This window comes from Rattus norvegicus, chromosome 12 (genome assembly GCF_021556685.1).
Source record: "Rattus norvegicus strain SHRSP/BbbUtx chromosome 12, alternate assembly SHRSP_T2T, whole genome shotgun sequence".
NCBI classification, from domain to species: Eukaryota; Metazoa; Chordata; class Mammalia; order Rodentia; family Muridae; genus Rattus; species Rattus norvegicus.
Genome location: NC_141545.1, coordinates 48,143,050 through 48,158,493, shown reverse-complemented (window position 1 = coordinate 48,158,493; position 15,444 = coordinate 48,143,050). Strand labels below are relative to the sequence as shown.

Genomic DNA, 15,444 nt, shown 5'->3' with positions numbered 1-15,444 from the left:
GCGGCTGCCGCGTTGTCTGGAAACCACGGACGTTCGGGCGCTAGATAGCCCACGGGCAGGAGCCTGTCCACGCAGGTGACTGAGATGGAGCCGCCGGGTTCGGTTGCCGTCCCGCGACAGTCGCGCGTGGACAGGAGCTCACCGTGACTGAGATGAAGGTTGTCAGCCCTGGGAGGCTGAGCGAGCGCGCTCGTTCTTCAGCTTTGCGCAGTGGCAGTATCGTAGCCAATGAGGTTTATCCGAGGCGCGATTATTGCTAATTGAAAACTTTTCCCAATACCCCGCCATGACGACTTGAAATATAGTCGGCATTGGCAATTTTTGACAGTCTCTACGGAGACTGAATATTGTTTGTCTAAAAATAGATGTTCTTTAATCTATACTTCTGGTCCTTATTCAATACTTTTAAGCTCCGGAATACATATAGCTTTTTTTAAATTTTAGTTTTTCTTAAAGAGATGAAATAGAAAATCTATTATATATATGTATATACATATATTTTTTTTTTGGTTCTTTTTTTCGGAGCTGGGGACTGAACCCAGGGCCTTGCGCTTCCTAGCCCTCTACCACTGAGCTAAATCCCCAGCCCCATATATATATGTCTTAACTTCCATATCTGCCCCAGAGTTCCTGTAGTGTTGCTTAATGCAGATGCATTCCTTTGTCTCTGCATTTGTTTGCGGGTTTGTATTTGTGTTCATCCCACTACCTCTGCATTTGTTTGGGGGATTCTATTTGTGCACGTCTCTCTGCCTCTGCATTTATTGTGGGGGGGGGGGAGAGGCTGTATTTGTGCACAGTCCCCTGCTTCTGCAGATGTTGGCGGTGGTAGGGATTGAACTACCGGCTTGTTTTTTTCATCACGCACACACAGCTTCCTCGCTGGGCAGATTCCCCCCACCTTTATTAATCTTATACACTTTCCTCTTTCAAACCAAGGAGAAAACAGGATTCTTTGAGGATTCTCAAGCAGAGCAGGACCGTGCAAGGAAGGTTTTTTTGTTTTGTTTTTCCGGAGCTGGGGACCGAACCCAGGGCCTTGTGCTTGCTAGGCAAACGCTCTACCACTGAGCTAAATCCCCAACCCCGCAAGGAAGGTTTTTAAACTCACATTGGACAACCCAACGGGACCTGTTCGTCCCAGCACTTGGAAGACAGATGCAGGAGAATCAGGAGTACACATAGCAAGTTCGAGACTAGCAACAAACAAAAGACGGTCTTCTAACAAGCAAGTGTTTCAGAACCAGCCAAAATATCGCAAAGAGAAAGTTGTTCATAATGAAAGTGATTAATTGAGGCTGGAGAGATGGCTCAGTGGTTAGAGCACTGACTGCTCTTCCAGAGGTCCTGAGTTCAATTCCCAGCAACCACATGGTGGCTCACAACCATCTGTAATAGGATCCAATGCCCTCTTCTGGTGTGTCTGAAGACAGCTACATTGTACTCATAAACATTAAATAAATATTAAAAAAAAGAAAGTGATTAATCAAATTAAACGAGCAGCCCCGTCTGGTATGGTGGCACAGGCCTACAGCTCAGGAGCCGGAAGGCGGGAGGGTCACAAGCTCAAAGCTCATGTGGTAAGAAGAGTCTGTGTCAGGCTGAGCTCCATCCTCAACTCCCACAAGGTGGCGAGAGAATGAACCGGTCTTGGAGTTGTCCTCTGAGCTCCACATAAGGACGGAGCCGCAACAGCGCTTACAGGCGTACACACACACACACACACACACACACACACACACACACACACACACACTAAAGAAACGACTTTAGGGGCTGGGGATTTAGCTCAGTGGTAGAGCGCTTACCTAGGAAGCGCAAGGCCCTGGGTTCGGTCCCCAGCTCCGAAAAAAAGAACCAAAAAAAAAAAAAAAAAGAAAAAAAGAAAAGAAACGACTTTATCTTTAATTCTTTTTATCTGAAATAAAGAATTCCATGAACACCACTACCTTTTGCAATTAGGATAAAACAAACATTGATTCTGGTGATTTAGGCTACAAATGGCTTCCAGGAACACTCGAGTGTCAGACTCATTGGAATATTTGTCTATATCAGATAATTTTTTTAAAAAAAATTAAAAGAAGTTATTTACAGAGGTAACCGGTGAGGTAGCCCAGTGGATAGAAGTGCTTGCTATGCAAGCCTAGAGACCTGTATTCGATGCCTGGAACCCATCGAAGAAGAAACTGTCCGCAGCCAACTGTCTCTTGACTTCCACACGTGAGCACCTGAACACACTAATAATAATAAAATTAGTAATGTTAACAGAGAGGGCTGGGGCATTTGCTTCGTATGCAGGAGACCCTGGGTCGTATCCTCATTAGCATATTATTACTAAATATGTGTATAATTAGCATATGCACATAAGGCTGTCCCTGATGTCCCACACTTTTAATCCTAGTACTGGCAAAAGCAGATCTCTGTGAGTGCAAGTCTACAACGTGACCTTCAGGTGAGTTTGCATAATAAGACCCTGTCTTAAAAATACACACACACTGGGTTGGGGATTTAGCTCCGAAAAAAAGAAAAAAGAAAAAAAATACACACACACACGGAATATAGTAAAACCACCTTGGAGCGGAATTTGCAACACCACTGAAGGATCAATGCGGGGACCCAGGTGAGATGTTTTTATTTGGGGTACATAATTTAAGAGGTGACAAAAACTCGGTAATCAAATAAATAATATTTTTAGTAAAATGAGTGTCAAGGTGGCCGAGAGCTAGATATGCAAGGACAGAATAAGATCCCTTGAGATGGGGTCTCACTACATAGATGTGCGCACGCTTTTTTTTTTTTTTTTTTTTTTTTTTTTTTTTTTTTTGTGAGCTGAGGACCGAACCCAGGGCCTTGCTAGGCAAGCGCTCTACCACTGAGCTAACTCCCCAACCCCTCCTATTTTTTTTTCTTTAATTGTCCCAAAGGACACACAGTTTACTAGGCAGCTGCTGGGAAATGAGCGGTTAGACTTGGCCACACACTCCAGTTCAGGCTTCTTTACGCGTAGGCGTTGGAGGAGTCCTCAGCGGCCCTGATGAGCTCATCCTCCAAGTACTCCGCAGTGGTCTGGATGTTCCAGAAAGAGTCTGAGGAGCACCTGCGCACAGCAGCCAGATGGCCTGAATCACCAGGCGGGGACACACCCACAGCCCGCAGCCTCCCGTCCGGGCTCATCCAATGCCTGTTGAACCGTCCCCGGGGGCCACTGTGGATGATGGCATTCACCAGTACCTGCAGAGGGATTTTTACCAGTGAGCAGGTGGGTGATCTCAAAGGCACGCTTGACTATGCGCATAGTCATGAGATTCGTGCATCATCACAGAGTCAGGGAGGTGCTACGGGATGGGGCTCTGTGCTTTACGTATCGCACTCCTGTGTGGGGCAGAGACTTTTCCAGGTCAATGTGATTCTGAAGGGGCAAATTGTGGATAAGCACGTCGTAAGTGTCTCTGCCACCGCTGGTGTGGCTGTCTCCCGATTTTATTTTGTACAGGACATTAACTAGTATTTTGGGGAGATACTTTTTTCTTCTTTTTTTTTCTTTTTAATCTTGTTGCTGTTTTGTGGGCTTTTTTTTCAGTTTTTTTTAAAAAGATTTATTCACTTATTATATATAAGTATACTGTAGCTGTCTTCAGATACACCAGAAGAGGGCATCGGATCTCTACAGATGGCTGTGAACCACCATATGGTTGCTGGGAATTGAACTCAGGACCTCTGGAAGAGTAGTCGGGTGCTCTTAACAACTGAGCCATCTCTCCAGCCCGTTTTTTTTTTTTTTTTTTTTTGACCTGAGGACCGAACCCAGGGCCTTGCGCTTGCTAGGCAAGCGCTCTACCACTGAGCTAAATCCCCAACCCAGGTTTTTTTTTTTTCCTGCCCTGTTGTGCTGATTTATTTTATGTCAACCTGACACAGGCTGGAATCATCTGAGTGGAGGGAACCCCAACTGAGAAAAATGTCACTATAAGATCAGGTTGAAGATAAGCCTTAATTAGTGATTGATGGGATGGCCTCGCTCATTGTGGGTGGAGCCATCCCTGGGCTGGTGGTCCTGGGTTCTACAACAAAGCAGGCTGAGCAAGCCGTGGGGAGCAAGCCAGTAAGCAGCGCCCCTCCATGGCCCCTGCAGCAGCTCCTGCCTCCGGGTCCCTGCTTGATTTTGTGTTTGTTTTGGGTTGGTTTCTCAAACAAGAGACTGGGAATGAGATGGATTCCCACAGAGGGGCCATGGCATGGCTATGTAATAAAAGATAGCCATGGGGGTTGGGGATTTGGCTCAGTGGTAGAGCGCTTGCCTAGCAAGTGCGAGGTCCTGGGTTCGGTCCCCAGCTCCGAAAAGAGAAAAGCTTGAGAGCTTTTTGTCTCCCACCAGCAGGGGGCTTCCCGGGAACTATCTCCACAAGTTTAAGGACACATCAAGACACATCACACACCAGTCTGGGGCAATCAGCCATCCCTGCCTTCTCCAAGCTCAGGAACCCTGAAGTAAGAAGATTCTTCAGGGGGTTTTAAAGTCCCAGTCGCGGGGCTGGAGAGAGGGCTCAGCGGTTAAGAGCCCCAACTGCTCTTCCAGACGTCCTGAGTTCAATTCCCACATGGTGGCTCACAACCACCTATAAGGGGATCTGATGCCCTCTTCTGGCATGCAGCAGAGCACTCATGCATTAAATAATATTAAAAATGAGAAATAAAGCCCTAGTCCTGAAGAAGAGGGGGTTTTTGGCTTCCGGAATGTCCCCTCTGCTTTGCCAGGGGCAGTTTCTGCTGTTTCCTCACTGCCAACAAGTGTGCTTCTGTCCTAACTACAGATTCTGTCCAGGGTGCTTGAGTTCTCCCTGAATCTACTGCTGGCTGCAATTCAGTTTTTCCTGCCTTTAATTCTTTAACTGGCAGAGAAAGCAAACCCTGGGCCATCCTTTCAAGACTTCATCAGTTTCACTATGTAGGTCTGGCAGGCCTGGGACTCACAGAGATCTTGTCCCACACCCTACCTCCCGGCCCCTGTGCACCACAACGCCTGCCTATGGCTGCTGGTACACGTTGTTACTTCCGTTCTCTTCCCACCAAGCAATGTGCCTTGGACATATTTTCCATGTCAGCAAGCAGTTTGGCTTTCTTCCTCAGTGGCTGTACCCTGCCAAGGTTAATCATTCTGTTGACGGACATTTTGGTTGTCCAGTGGGAATGTTGTAAGCAAGTTACAATGAATGTCCTTGTGGCTATGTCATCTCTATGAGTCAGTCTGTGTGTGTGTGTGTGTGTGTGTGTGTGTGTGTGTGTGTCCCTCTCTCCCCCTCTCCCCCTCCCCTCTTTCTCTGACAGTTTCATGTAGCCTAGGCTAGCTTTGAGCTCTCTATGTAACTGAAGATGGCCTCAAATTCCCGATCCCCTTACATCCATCTCCCAAGTGCTGGGATCACACACCGAGTCTGGCTTCCTTGTGGGACATTTTGAGGGGAAATTCCTATATGTTTTTTTGTTTTGTTTTGTTTTTGTTTTGCATTTTAAGGCAGGCATACTTCCAGCCTGGCATCTGAACGCTTGCTGATGTATTTGGGCCACAAGCCATGGCTGGAGAGAGAAACAAGTGCAACACATATGGTCTTTTGGGTGTGTTTTAAAAAGCCAGGGTCTTGCTATCTAGTCCAGGCTGGCCTTGAACTCCTGATCCTCCTGCCTCAATCTGCCAAGGGCTGGAATCTCAGGTGTGAGCCCCCCACCATTCTGATGGATCTGGGGAGATCGGAAATGGAAGCTGTCTGTAGCCATAGAGCCTTCCCGCTAGAGAGAGAGCAAAGAAAGAACTGTGCCCATTCTGCTGCCTGTGACATTAAGATCCCGTGTCTGTTTGTTCTCCGGCTCTTTTCTAGGCTGGGAGCAGGGACGAAGGCTGGATTGGATGAAGTAATCTTTGTCTCTGAGGGGAGGAGGAATCTGGACACATCCCAAACTGACCCTCTCTCGATCATCACACACACACACACACACACACACACACCTCCCACACTGTCTTCACAGCTTGCCTGGGCCCCGCTGACTGGCTCCAGGAAATGGGAACAGACCGGCTCCAGGGCTACCTCAGCCGAGAAAGGGCCCAGCAGCCCCCAAACAATTTGCTCAGTGTTTTAAGTCACTGCAGGATGTTTGCAAGAACCAGCTTCTAGGTTAAAAATATCCCATGCTGGAGGGGCCTGAGTCTGTCTCAGAACAGAGCTGCCTCACAGTCCCATGGCTTCTCTGTCACTAGGGGAATTGAGGAGACCAATTGATCCCCTCCCCCACCCACGCACACCCCCGTCATACTTTGAAGTCAGACTTTCTGTGTTCTAATCTGGCTCCGTTATTCACTAGATCTGTGACCCTAGGCCACACAATTAGTGCCTCTGTGTCCTGGTGCCCATGACTATAGAAGGGGTGTCATGGTTCTCTCTCAGAGGCCATGAGCTTCTACTCTGTCTGCCAATTGTGTACCGAGCTTTTTTTTTTTTTTTTTTTTTTTTTTTCCCTTATCCCAAGACACAGAAGAAGAGGAGGAAGAGGGAAAAAAAAGTCCAAATACCCAGACTACATTCCAGACCAATTAACTCAGAGTGTCTGGGGACTGGGTCTGGGCAAATAAGATATGTATAATAAACTTCCCAGGTAGTGAGAATGTACCTCCGATGCCAAGGCATAGTGTGCAGCCTAGAGAAGGAGCTTGCCAAAGTACTGCCTGGCACGGTCATGAGGTTGTGGAGCCGAGAATTCAAGTCCTGGTGGCAGTCACGGAAGGCTGCCTGGAGGAGAGGGTAGGCAAGCTGGTGAACTGAAGAAGGAGAGGGGATTGCCTGGACAAAGAGGGTGGATTCTAGCAGGGTTTTAGCATCTGTGGAACCAGGAGTCTTTGGCTCTGGGAGGAGGTAGGTTCCTCTGTTCAGGGCTCAAGCTTAGGGTGTAGAATGCAGTTTTTTTTTTTTCTTTTTTTTTTTTTTTTCGGAGCTGGGGACCGAACCCAGGGCCTTGCGCTCGCTAGGCAAGCGCTCTACCGCTGAGCTAAATCCCCAACCCCGGCTGACTGATTTTTTTCATATGTGTAGGGTGTTTGCTTGCTTGCTTGTTTTTTGAGACAGCGTTTTCTCTGTGTAGCCCTGGGGCTGTCCTGGAACTCACTCTGTAGACCAGGCTATCCTTGAACTCAGAGATCAGCCAGCTTCTGCCTCCCGAGCGCTGGTCTGTGTTTGTGCTAGGGGATCAAGCCCAGGGCTCTGTTTGCTCTCCCAAGTGAGTTATGTCCTAGCTGGGATAGAGGTGATCGATCTCTATAGTTAAAGCAGGTGAGACGGAGAATGTTCACACCACACAGCCACTGAGTCCCAGCCCTGCAGAGTTGCGCTCCCACTGTGTGGATGAGAACATTGAGGCTTGCGTGGGGGACGATACACAAGAGGCAGGCGCAGAGCCAGGAATCCAGGAGTTGACCCTGACCTGACGTGGGTTTGCCAGACACTAGGGGGGATTCCTCCAGAGGTCAGTCTCCACCAGGACCCATCCTTTGAGGGACAGGGCTCCTTCTTGGGATGAACATATATATTTTTCTGTCTGTCCCTCCCTTCCTTCCTTTCTGCTACTTTTCCTTCTTCTTCTTCTTCTTGTTGTTGTTATTATTATTATTATTATTATTTTGGTTCTTTTTTTTCGGAGCTGGGGACCGAACCCAGGGCCTTGCGCTTGCTAGGCAAGCGCTCTGCCACTGAGCCAAATCCCCAACCCCCATTATCATTATTATTATTCAGGGTCTCACTCTATACCCCTGGCTGGCCTAGAGTTCTCTATGTAGACTAGGCCATCTCTGAACTCCCAGATATCCATCTGTCTCATCCTTGATGTAACAAGACTTGCTGGGCAAATCTGGAATGTTCTTCCCACAGCCTCTCCTCTAAAAACCAAAGTCACAGTTAGCCCTTCCTTCTCCTTCCTTCCCTCTTTGTTCCTTTCTTCTTTCCCTTCTCTTCCCTTCTTCCTCCCTCTTTCTTTCCTACCGCCCTTTCTCCCTTCCTCCCTTCTTTTTCCTTTTGTACCGGCTGGTTTTGTGTGTCAGGTTGACACAAGCTGGAGTTATCACAGAAAAGGAACCTCAGTTGTGGAAATGCCTCCAGGAAACCCAGCTGTAAGGCATTTTCTCAACTAGTGATCAAGGGGGGAGGGCCCCGCCCATTGTGGGTGGAGCCAGCCCATTGTGGGTGGAGCCATCCCTGGGCTGGTGGCCCTGGGTTCTATAAGAAAGCAGGCTGAGCAAGGCAGGGGAAGCAAGCCAGTAAGTAACATCCCTCCGAGGCCTCTGCATCAGCTCCTGCTTCCTGACCTGCTTGAGTTCCTGTCCTGACTTCCTTTGGTGATGAACAGCAATGTGGAAGTGTGAGTTGAATAAACCCTTTCCTCCCCAACTTGCTTCTTGGTCACGATGTCTGCGCAGGAATAGAAACCCTGACTAAGACACATTCTTTCTTTCCATAACATTATAATTTTATTCCCTTTATAACAGAACCAGGTTAGATGCAAGTCACTTGGCCTTTTCTCTTACCATCCTAATTTAAAACACTCGTACTGAGGTTGGGGATTTAGCTCAGTGGTAGAGCGCTTGCCTAGCAAGCGCAAGGCCCTGGGTTCGGTCCTGGTCCTCAGCTCCGGAAAAGAAAAAAAAAAAAAAAAAAAAAAGACAAAAACACTCGTACCTCTCTTACATGTTACTTATGTGCGTGAACATTTTACCTGCATGCATACATGTGCATGTGTGTGCCCTGCGCCTGCAGAGTCCAGATGAGTATGCCTGAGTCCCTGGAATGGGATTTACAGGCAGTTATAAGCCGCCATGTTGTTGCTGTCCTGGGATTGGAGCTGTGTGCTCTGTAAGAACACCCAGAGCTTTTAACCACTGAGCCATCTCTCCACCCCAGGGCTTGCATCCCTCAGACCTGAGGTGGGGCTTCACAAACTCCAGTCTTAGCCCAATCCTCTTCGTAGTCTCAGCTTTTCGTGGAAAATGGCCTCCATCTGTCCACTGTGAGCACTCTGCTTCCTGTCAGCCCTGCTTTCCCTGGGCAGACAGAAGGTCCTTGTCTTCGCACTGTGCCCTTTGGTGGTGCAAATGTGTGGCTTGGTGCTCACCACACTTTTTGCAGACAGTCTGGCAGGCTTTAGGAACATTCCTCATGCCCTCCTCCCCTTCTTCCAGCACAAAAAGCAGGAGTCCAAGTGTTTCTCGAAAACGTGGCCTTTACTTTAACATACCCCGTTCTACCTGGATGGTGTTTCCTTCCCACTATGCTGGGAATTGAACAGGGGACTTTACCCTTGTCAAACATGCTTCCTGCCTGTGATCTGAGACCATCCTTGCTGTGCCATTAAAAAAAAAAAGATACAGTTTCAATTTATTTTCAAAGTATAGATTCATGTTGGGAACCAGTGAAATAGCATGTGTGGCTCAAAATTTAAGAGATTTGAAAAGCCATTTCCCAGCAGGCCTGGTGGCACAGGCCTATGATCTTAGCACCCCAAGGCAGAAGGGAGAGGGTCTTGAGTTTAAAACCAGCCAGGGAGAAACAGCCAAACTCTGTCCACAAGCAAAACGAATCAGAATAGAACGAAAGATGTTTAGTGAAGACTCTCTTCTACTCCCGACCTTGGGAAGTCTGAAGACATTGCTTTGGCTCTTGCCTGAAGCCTTCTGAGGTGAACAGCATCCTCTAGCAGCGTCATGGTTCCTGCCATATCCTACCCAGAGCAACAGAGCAAAGTGGCCACACAGTGAAGATCCCTTCAAGAGATCCTGGGAACAGATCATTCCTGAGGGGAACCCTCAGATGATGATGTGGGCAGTCAGGACCTACACCTCAGCCGAGTTCACACACTCTGCCTCCAGCTCCCAAATTGCAGAAATTGGGGCCACCGATCCTATGCCTGTAAACTGCTTAGTGTGTGGCAATTTGTTACGCAACTGAAGAAAACAAGCCACAGAAAGGGATTTGAGGCATGATGCAAGGAAAAAACACTTGCTGCGTTTGCGAGCCTTCAAACAGGATGAACAGCCGTTTGGCTCGGACAGAATGAGCCGGGAAGACTGGATAAAGAACAGATTCCAGGTGAAAAACCCTGTGAGCAGTGTGGGTTTTGTCCCAAATGTAACAAACTGCTGGAGTAAAGCAGACAAGACCTAATTTGCATTTTTCTTCTGAACGTTACATTGTAAGCTAGTTGTTTCACTTTTAGGGACCTAGCCAAGAGAAATGAAACCATATGTCCACACGAAGACTTCCAAATGTGACAGCAAATTTATTCCTAGCGGACCAGACTGGAAAAGTTCATGTTCATCAACAGCACAGCACAGACACAGGTTCTGGTACATCCATACAACGGAGTACTACTGAGCAGTAAAAAAGAATAAATTACTGATACCTAATAGAGATGAAGCTCATAAACATGCTGTGCCCAAGAAGGCAGACCTCCCCTGCGTACCCCAAAAAAGAGAGAACATGCAAAGTGGACATGGAGGTAAATTCAAGAGATGGAGAGACAGGAGGGTCAAGAGTTCAGGGTCATCATTGGCTACATGGGGAGTTTTGAGGCCACCCTGGGCTACATGTCTGAAAAACAAGACAAACAATCAAAACATTCAGACTAATCTATAAAGACAGAAAACAAATCAATGATGACACGGGAGAACGGGAGGAGCAAAGGCAGCAGCAAGGGCAGATGGAATGTTCTGGATCTTGATGGAGACGGTGGTTACACAAAGCTATAGGTCTCACTGAGCCTCATACACTTACAATTGCTGTTTGTTTTGACACAGGGTCTCCCGCTATAGCTGAGGGCTGCCCTCCGATTCACAAGGATCTGTCTGCAGGGTAAAGTGCATTTATTGCATTTGTTCATTATTAGAGCACCAATTACATTTCATTAGATACAAATCATACCTCAGGAAAAGTGGCTTTAAAAAAAGACATTAGGTTGGGTATTTAGCTCAGTGGTAGAGCGCTTGCCTAGGAAGCGCAAGGCCCTGGGTTCGGTCCCCAGCTCCGAAAAAAAAAAAAAAAAAAAGACGACATTGTGGGGTGGGCATGGTGGGCCTTTTAATCCCAGCACTCAGTAGGTAGAGGCAGGTGGATCTCTGTGAGTTCAGACCAGACTTGTCTACAGAGTGAGTTACAGGACAGCCAGGGTTTCAAAGAGAAATCCTGTTTCAAAGAAACAGTCCCCCCCCCCCCAAAAACCAAAATAAATAAGAGTTATGGCACTGGCTTCTTGCTGGAGCATTCAGTTTAATTTGGAGGTTAATTAATTACTTGTCCAGGCAGGAGGATGGTAGAGTCACTAGAGAGAAAAAACAGAAAGTAGAAGTAGAAATGGGGGAGCGATAGAGGCTCCTCTGTAGTGGCAGGAGGTGAGGAGGAGGGCTCAGGGACAGCGGTGTGCCTGGCAAACGTGTGTCCCCCGCTCTGATATGGAGGCGACTGAGGATGGAGTGCGAATCACCTTCCCTCATAGTCTGCCACATAATCTCTTTAAGGATCCGGCTGAATTTACGGTCTTGGGCATGCTAGACAAGCAGGAGCTACCAAGGTACACCATCGAGCCACACCCAAACCCCTTACGTTTAACTTCCAATGAGGCAGGAATTGATGATCTTCAGGAAGGTTGTGCTCCAAGATCTAGCTACAGGGGAGGTCTCCTCAGCCTCGTTAATTACGGGGACAGCGTGGAGAAAATTCCATTTAACTAAGGCGTTGGTTAAGTAAATGCTGGCTCAGGTAACTCACTCAGCACTGCTGCATCGCTTCAGGAAATGAGGCTTTTCGATGAGGTGCAGAAGGCGTTGTAAGGAGTAGAAAAAAAAAACATAGTTCACAAACTCTGAAAACAGCATGCTGGCGAGAAAAACGATCCACGGCAGGGGTTCTCAACCTTCCTAAAGCTGGAAATGACAGTTCCTCATGCTGTGGTGACCCCCAGCCATAAAATAATTTTTGATACTACCCTATAACTGTAATTTTGCTACTGTTATGAATCATAAATAACTGTTTCCCGATGGTCTTAAGCGACCCTGTGAAAGGGACGTTTGATGCCCTAAAGTCATGGCGATCCACAGGTTGAGTACTGCTGATCTAGAAACTGGAGCTGGGGCTGGGGGTAGCTCAGTCAGTTTTTGTTTGCCCAGCGTTTATGAAACTGTGGGTTCAGTCCTCAGTACTGCACAGAACCAGACATGGTGGACCACACCCGAATTCTTTTTTTTTTTTTTTTTTGGTTCTTTTTTTTCGGAGCTGGGGACCGAACCCAGGGCCTTGCGCTTCCTAGGTAAGCGCTCTACCACTGAGCTAAATCCCCAGCCCCACACCCGAATTCTTAGCCTAGCAAGAGGATCAGATTTGAGTGTACACAGATGTTTCCGCCTGCATGTATGTCTGTGTATCACCTGCATGCAGTACCCACAGTGGCCAGAAGAGGGCAGACAGATCTCAGTGGCCACGTGAGTGCTGAGCCTCAAACCTGGGGCCCCCTCCTCTGTGTTATTGAGATCTTTTCCCTACAACATGTAAGGACTGCACATCTATACTGTAAGCTCCGGGACTTTACTCTTCCATGCTTTCCCCGCCCCCCTTAATTCCCTCTGTCTTCCCAGAGTCAGTTAGCACTTTGCTGATTCATGGCTGTTTAATATGCAATCCATACACTCATATCCTGGGAGACAGAGGCTTACTCTTTAGCCCTGGCTATCCCAGAACTCACTGCGTAGACAGATCAGGCAGACTGTGTTTGCTTTGCTCCTCCTCCCTCTATCTCCTGAGCTGGACTATGGGTAAGCACCACTTGGCCCGCGTTTTAAATTTTGATATTTAAAAAAGTTTTATTTAGGGGCTGGGGATTTAGCTCAGTGGTAGAGCGCTTACCTAGGAAGCGCAAGGCCCTGGGTTCGGTCCCCAGCTCCGAAAAAAAGAACCAAAAAAAAAAAAAAAGTTTTATTTACTTATTTTATGTATATGAATGCACTGTCACTATCTTCAGACAGGCCAGAAGGGGGCATCGAAACCCATTACAGATGGCCGTGAGCCACCATGTGGTTGCTGGGAATTGAACTCAGAACCTCTGGAAGAGCAGCCAGTGCTCTTAACCGCTGAGCCATCTCTCCAGCTTTCTAATTCTTTTTTTTTTTTTTTTTTTTTTTCGGAGCTGGGGACAGAACCCAGGGCCTTGCGCTTGCTAGGCAAGCGCTCTACCACTGAGCTAAATCCCCAGCCCCTCTATTTTTTTAAAAGTGGCATTTTACAGTCAGGCAGCGGTGGGGCACACCTTTAGTTCCCGCACTTGGGAAGCAGAGGCAGGCAGATCTCTGTGAGTTCAAGGTCAGCCTGGTCTACAGAGTGAGTTCCAGGACAGCCAGGGTTACACAGAGAAACACTGTCTTGAAAAACTGAAAACCGGGGATGGTGAGATGGCTCAGTGGTTAAGAGCACTGACTGCTCTTCCAGAGGACCTGAGTTCAATTTCCAGCAACCACATGGTGGCTCACAGCCATCTGTAACAGGTTGTAATGCCCTCTTCCCATGTGATGCCCTCTTCTGGTGTGCCTGAAGAAGTTGACAGTGTACTACTCATATAAGTAAAAAAAAAAAAAAAAAAAAAAAAAACCAACAACCCAAAAATCAAAAACCAAACTAATCAGTGAAATAAACAAAAAACAAAAAAGCAAAAACAAAGACCAGGCAGGGTTTCTCTGTGTCTAGTCAGTGCTCCCAACCCCAACAGGGTTTCTCTGTGTAGCCCTGGCTGTCCTGGAACTTGCTCTGTAGACCAGGTTGCCCTCTAACTCACAGAGATCAATATCTCAAGGGCTGGGACTAAAGGGACTAAAGGTCTGTACCAGCATCCGACTGTGGCTTACATTCTGCGTTTAGTGGATGCTGCTAAGTTCCCAGTGCACTGGGGATCAGGGCTGTGGCTCAGTGGAATTGCTTGTCTCCAGCGCTAGGGTGAGCTCAAGGTGCAGGGACTTTGAGTAAAGACTGCATCTCTCTTGGTATTCCCGCGGCGGGCAGATCACAGACTGGACTTCTGCTACCCTTACCCTTATCTCTTGGCTTTGGTATCCAGGCTCTCTGGTGGGCTGGCCTGTGTTTGCAGGCTCTGAGTTTCTGCTTGCTCCGTCCTGTTTCCGTCCTCCTTGTCTTTCACAAGCATCATGTCCTAATATGATCTCAGTGTCTGCCTAGAGAACCTGGTTTGACGAAGGAAGACTTGGTGTCTCGGTTCCTGAGGAACAAGGGGAGCTGAACTTGTGTGTATGCGCGGGAGTTTTCATATACAACCCACAGGCTACCATCACCCTCACTGGTAACTTAGGTAATAGTTACAGTACGTGTGCACTGTACTTAGTAAATAACAGATTTTATTGATTGATTGATCGATTGGTAGTCGGACTGGAATTTTATTCACATAGTCTCTCTTTCTCTCTCTTTTATTTATTTATTTATTTATTTTTAATTATTTATTATGTATACATCATACAGCTTCCTGCCTGCATGTATGCCTGCAGACCAGAAGAGGGCACCAGATCTCATTACAGATGGTTGTGAGCCACCATGTGGTTGCTGGGGATTGAACTCAGGACCTCTGGAAGAGTAGACAGTGCTCTTAACCCCTGAGCCATCTCTCCAGCCCCTTTCTCTCTCTTTTTAAAAATATTTATTTTTTACATCTGAGTATACTGTTGCTGTCCTCAGACACACCAGAAGAGGGCATTGGATTCCATTACAGATGGTTGTGAGCCACCATGTGGGTGCTGGGAATTGAACTCAGGACCTCTGGAAGAGCAGACAGTGCTCTTAACCGCTCTTAACCACTGAGCCATTTCTCCATCTCTCTCCATCTCTCTCTCTCTAACATATTACATCTTACTCACTGACCCTTCCTGTCACCCCTCCCACAATTCTTTCCAAATCCTCCCTCCCCTTCTCCTCTGAGTAGACAGAATGCTCCCTGGGTATACCCCCCACCCTGGCACTTCAAGATTCTGTGAGGCTAGGTGCTTCCTCTCCATTTTTTTTTTTTTTTTTTTTTTTGGAGCTGGGGACCGAACCCAAGGCCTTGCGCTTCCTAGGCAAGCGCTCTACCACTGAGCTAAATCCCCAACCCCTTCCTCTCCATTTTTTAAAAAGGATTATGTATATTAAAATTATTTTATGTATATGAGCACACTGTAGCTGTCTTCAGACACACCAGAAGAGAGCATCGGATCTCGTTACAGATGGTCGTGAGCCACCATGTGATTGCTGGGAATTGAACTCAGGACCTCAGGAAGAGCAGTCAGTGCTCTTAATCACTCAGCCATCTCTTCAGTTCCTCTTCATTATTTTTACTTTTTAAAATCACTTGTTGTGGTGGTTTGTATATGCTTATCCCAGGGAATGG

General features: G+C 47.4%; 1 protein-coding gene, 1 non-coding gene and 1 pseudogene across 2 annotated transcripts in view; 2 read left to right on the top strand and 1 right to left on the bottom strand.

The window, feature by feature from the left end:
- Positions 1–199: 199 nt before the first annotated feature.
- On the top strand, positions 200–340 carry LOC120096084 (U4 spliceosomal RNA). Its single transcript, XR_015634993.1, has one exon. It is a non-coding gene; the product is annotated as a U4 spliceosomal RNA (small nuclear RNA).
- On the bottom strand, positions 2,899–3,362 carry Rps5-ps2 (ribosomal protein S5, pseudogene 2; annotated as a pseudogene).
- The window catches only part of Pxn (paxillin), a 61,601-nt gene continuing 49,269 nt past the window's right edge, over positions 3,113–15,444 (top strand). The window contains exon 1 of the mRNA XM_087578989.1: positions 3,113–3,259. The gene's annotated coding sequence lies outside the window, so the exon portion shown is untranslated. The remainder of the gene's footprint in view (positions 3,260–15,444) is intronic.